The sequence below is a fragment of the Myxine glutinosa genome, chromosome 1 (genome assembly GCF_964187855.1).
Source record: "Myxine glutinosa chromosome 1, kmMyxGlut1.1, whole genome shotgun sequence".
NCBI lineage: Eukaryota > Metazoa > Chordata > Myxini > Myxiniformes > Myxinidae > Myxine > Myxine glutinosa.
The window spans coordinates 179,604,432-179,610,431 of NC_136261.1; positions in this window are offsets into that span (position 1 = coordinate 179,604,432).

The following is a 6,000-nucleotide window of genomic DNA, read 5'->3' on the forward strand; positions in this document are numbered from 1 at the left end:
AACCACTTGTCTGATCGATACTAAACTTTTAACGTCAGAGAGAGACACCCCATTGGGAATAATTTAATGAATTAAAGGGAAAAAAAATTGGAAATATCTGAAACCACTCAACAAAAAAAGGATTGAAACTTGGCATGTCATCAACTCCCCATGGGGTACACAGGGTGAAAACAATGACATCATTGGCGAAGTGGTATTCTAACCATTTGTTGAATTGAAATTCATACCTAAAACATCTGAACTTCATATGTCTGATCTATGACCCGATGCAAGTGAAGAATTAAATTTATATAATGGGTCATGTTGTCTGGCAGCCATATTGGATTGAAAATAAAAATGTAAAAAATCTTCTCCAGAACCGCTTAACAGATCAATGCAAAACTTCATGCATATAATCGACTAACCATCTTGTAAATACTTGCAAATGTTTCTGCATTTGTGTGTTTGTATGTTATTCTTTCATGGCGGACCGTAGCAACAAGAGGCCCCCATATGTTGGATGTGGGTACCTCATAATCTGGGCCAAGGTTTTAACCTACCACACATTGGCCTTGACATCCGTTTTGAAGTCACCAAAGACTGCGATAAAGTGTGTATTGGGATGTGGGAGTCGAGCAGTGATGCTGCTGGCTCCCAGGCAAAAGGCAACCATCATGAGAACAATGACTCCAAGCTTTATAATGTCCAACACGTCCTGAAACCACTGCCGGGAACAGCTCACCGAGCCATGCATCCCCCATCCCCGGGTAGCCCCTGCTAGTGAGGAATATACAGACTTGGCATTTAATATGGAATATTTTTTTTGTGGGGGTGAACTTACTTTTCAAGATGTCTTAGAACCAAAAGTTCATTGGAATTATGTTTAAATTATTCTAGATTTTGTTAATGTGACCTTTAAAAGAAACAAAAACCACATTTGACATTTCCAAACAAATAAATTGATCCTTGAAAGTGATGTAAACTGATATCGAACTCAATTCATGGACAGTACTGTGTTAAACTTCTGTACGTTTTCCAGAAGTATCTCTTTATTTTGCACATTAGCCAAAAAAATTTAACAAAAACAAAAGTTAAATTACGACTGGGATTACGGACAGTAAAATTACAGTTCAGTACTTTGTGTAACCCCCACGAGCATTCAGGAGAGCACGTACACGTCGAGGCCTGCTGTTCACGAGATTTGCCAAGGTTTGGACAGGAATCGCTTGCCATGCAGTGACAATAGCCTGCTGCAATTCATGCACAGATGTCGGCTGCTGGTCCAAGTGGTCGATTTGACGCGTTAATTCTGCCCACAAGTTCTCTATCGGATTCATATCCGGGGACATGGCAGGCCACTCCATATGCTCTACACCACGGTCAGCAAGAAAGTGTTGGATCATGCGAGCACGATGAGGCCGTGCATTGTCATCTTGGAAGACAAAGTTTCCTCGAAAGTCTGCACGAGCAAATGGAAGCAATGTTTCTTCCAGAATGGCCCTGTACTTGAACTGGTTCAGGTTTCCATTCAGAACAACCAGGTCAGTTTTGCCCCCTGCATGAAAAGCAGCCCAAACTGTCACCCCACCACCTCCAGCTTGGACTCTTGGCACTATACAATCTTTGTTGTAGGCTTCATGCACTTGTCTGCACACTCGGACACGGCCATCTTGACGATAGACCAGAAATCTAGACTCGTCACTGAAGATCACGTGATTCCAGTGTCCTGGCTGCCATTGACGGTGCTCTCTGGCCCACTGCAATCGACGCTGGCGGTGTTGTCTGGTCAGGCGTGGCTTTCTCAGGGGACGTCTGGCACAATAGCCTGCTTGAACCAGTCGTTGGTTGACTAGCCTTCTGGATACAGGCACATTTGTCAGTTGCTGCCACTCAGCCCTCAGCCGATTAGCTGACTTGGTACGGCCATTGCGGACTAACCGGTGCAGCTGGCGATCATCCCTCCTTGTGGTTCTGTGGGAGACGTCCTGGCCTCGGTATTGGAGGAGGGACACCCCTCTGAGCATTTCGTTTCAGGATCTTTGACACCTGACCTTGAGTGATGCCATACTGCCGAGCAATAGCACGCTGTTTCATGCCGTAATTTCGTAAAGCCACCACTCCATGACAAACAGCATTGTCGAGTTGATGGACCATCTCCAGAGGACGCGGCAATAACCTTTGGAGACATGCAGCAGTTGTTTTCCACTAATACAGAACGCAACAACCCTTGTATACCCGACTGTGAAGCCAATCATCAAATGCACCTGTCCGTACATTTTGCCATGCCACCTGTGATATAATCCTGTTGTTGACTTCTTGCTGCGACAGACAATCAGTGACATCGTTCTTTTAAGAAATAAATCACCAAAGTGTAAAAGAAACTCACCAGATTGATATACTGAGTTAAGAAAGTAAACCCAAGTCAAGAAAAAAGAAATATTCCATATTAAATGCCAAGTCTGTAGTTTGAAAAGGTTCTCGTACTCATGTTCATTGATGCAATTTAGCCTTGATGTGTCTAAAAGTGGTCGTTAAATATCCTCATAATCAATAAAGCTATGGATAATAGCAATGTATGTGACATAATAGGGTGCATGGATGATATTTTAATAGAAGCATCCACAGACTTCATGAATCCTTTATTTTTATGGAATTTCTACCTGTGTCCAGAGAATAAATTGAATATAAGGTTTTTTTGTGGTGAACAAGATGAAAGCAAGTGGAAAGGCAACATTTATGTTGAGTAGCAAGTCCCAGTACCCACTCCTGTAAAAGGTGCAGTGATTATTACCTCCGCCACCGAAGGTGGATGGAGGTTGTTTTCATTTCTGTTCTTTTTGTTTCTTTGTGAACAAAATATCTCAAAGTTGTGGACGGATTCGGACGAAATTTGGCAGAGATGTAGTGTATGTCACAAGGACGAAATGATTAGATTTTGTGAAGATCCGGATCCGGCTACTATAATTGTCCCCCGTCGCACCGCTGAGCCAAAGGGGGGCTATGGTTTTCCCCTCCTTCCGTGTGTGCGTCTGTCCGTGCGTGCGTGCATAAGCGAAGGACTGAATTCTAATTTGGTGTGTGGGTGCAACTAGGCATATGGAAGAAACCCATTGAAAATTAGGTCGCCACGTCAAAATCCAAGATGGCTGTCACCATATCGAAACCTTCTGAGCGTGATATTTTGAAAAGTCAATGTCTGCACCTTGTGAGCGGAATATCTTGAAAAATCATCGAACTGCCAACTTCTAATCTGGTGTGTGGGTGTATCTACGCATAAGGAAGAACGCTATTGAAAATTGGGTCGCCACGTCAAAATCCAAGATGGCCACCGCCATGTATGTCAACTTTGTGAGCGGAATATCTTGAAAAATAAGCAAACTACTCACTTCTAATCTGGTGTGTGGGTGCAACCCACGTCAAAATCCAAGATGGCCGCCACCATGTATGTCTGACGTCATGTATGTCTGAACCTTGTGAGCGAAATATCTTGAAAAATAAACGAACTACTAACTTCTAATCTGGTGTGTTAGTGTATCTACGCATAAGGAAGAACGCTATTGAAAATTGGGTCGCCACGTCAAAATCCAAGATGGCCGCCGCCATGTATGTCTGAACCTTGTGAGCGGAATATCTTGAAAAATAAGCGAAGTACCTATTTCTAATCTGGTGTGTTGGTGTATCTAGGCATAAGAATGAATGAATGATAGTTTTAAGGCCATTTTTTCCCGCTAAAGCAGGGGTTAGCCTTGCGGGCCCCATGACAATCATGGTTCCCTGTTTGAGGCAATGTTTTTATGGCCGGACACCCTTCCTGACACCAACCCTTGGTCGCCTCTTATGATGCACAGGGATACAGTGTACTCTATTCTAAGCTGGGGTACACACTGGGATCATTCATCCCAGCAAGCTGGTACTCAATTTGCCGACTTTGGAAGGATGACAGGCTGTCAACCCCCCTCGCGTTAATTCAGCGATCGACCGCGATTCTAACCCAGGATCCTAGGTATCCTAGGATCCCAAGCCTGCACCCTAAGCACGAAGCCAACACCAGGCTCACAAAAGACACCATAAGGAAGAACGCTATTGAAAATTGGGTCGCCACGTCAAAATCCAAGATGGCCGCCGCCATGTATATCAACGTTGTGAGCGGAATATCTTGAAAAATAAGCGAACTACTAACTTCAAATCTGGTGTGTGGGTGCAACCCACGTCAAAATCCAAGATGGCCGCCGCCATGTATGTCTGACGCCATGTTTGTCTGAACCTTGTGAGCGGAATATCTTGAAAAATAAGCGAAGTACCAACTTCTAATCTGGTGTGTCGGTGTATCTAGGCATAAGGAAGAACGCTATTTAAAATTGGGTTGCCAGGCCAAAATACAAGATGGCCGCCACCATATATATGTCTGAACCTTGTAAGCGAAATATCTTGAAAAATATACGAATTACTAACTTCTAATCTGGTGTGTGGGTGTATCTTCGCATAAGGAAGAACGCTATTGAAAATTGGGTCGCCACGTCAAAATCCAAGATGGCCGCCTTGCGTCTTCCACTTTGTCAACTCGCATCACTTCACAGATGGGGGACCTCGGCATAATGCTTGTTTTAAAGTGATTCTTCAGCATTGGGAGATTGGGCCAAAAACTACACATAGCAGAATATCTCAAAAAGTTGTGGACGGATTTGGACAAAACTTGGTGGACAGGTTGGGTGTTTGACAAAAAAGAATCGATTCGATTTTGGTGAAGATTCGGATCCAACTAGTAGAATTTTAAAGTGATTCTTCACCATTGAGTGATATGTCCAAACAGGTGGAGGTACGCTCGCTACTGAGTGCCGTTCTAGTTTTCCTCCTCTTTGGTATGCAGCACAAGGCTATGAGATCAGCCTCTTTGGTTGAAGGGTGGCTTTGCTGCTGATGCAGTGCCCTTTCTAGGTCAGGGCAATCATTTTAAATTTGGACAGGATGTCGCCGATAGCTCACTTACTCTTCGCGAAGGACACTGGGATATTTTGTGTCTATCAACGTCAATTGTCAATCCAAGGGATATGAAGATGTTTCTGCATTTGGCCTATATGCCTTAATTCGCCTTTAACTACAAACCAATATGGCTATTCACCACCACCTCATTTGCACAAACCCCGTCAAGCATTGATGTAATCACCTGCCTGGAAAACACCGGGATGACATTTTATAGCTGGGCCGAGATTCAAACCGAGGCAAGACGATTTGTGAATACTTGTACTCTTCCTGCCAGTTTACCTCGTAGCTTATTTAAATAGTTAAAACTTCACAATTTCCGGGGGCTTCTGAAACCACCACTATGGACGCGGAGTCTTCGTTCGGGAAGAGGACCTACGGTGGCTCATTTAACACCTGGCTGGGTCCTTTATTGGCTCACCTGGAACGAGGTTCAGAGGAGCTTACGCGATGACACGTCGTCCGTCCGTAAACACTTGCAACTTCTTCTCCGAAACCGCTGATGGGATTGTGACCAAATTTGGCACAAATTATATTTGTGTTGTGACTAAAGTTTGTTCGCGGCATAAAAAAAAATCGGAGTTTAAGGGGGTCTACAGGGGGGGGGGGGGAGGGGAGGGGTCAAAGTGTATCCCGGTTTGGTCCCCCAAAATAGGAATTTGCTATTCCTTCTGAAACTACACAAAATATTTCGATGAAACTTGACCACAACCTTCATCACCCATGATGTACCGAAGTTTGTTCATGGCACGACACGATAACCGGCACTATCTTGGGGATGCGCCATTGTGACACGGTAACCGGCACTGTGTTGGGGATGCGCCATTGCGACACGGTAACCGGCACTGTGATGGGGATGCGCCATTGCGACACGGTAACCGGCACTGTGTTGGGGATGCGCCATTGTGACACGGTAACCGGCACTGTGATGGGGATGCGCCATTGTGACACGGTAACCGGCACTGTGTTGGGGATGCGCCATTGTGACACGGTAACCGGCACTGTGATGGGGATGCGCCATTGTGACACGGTAACCGGCAC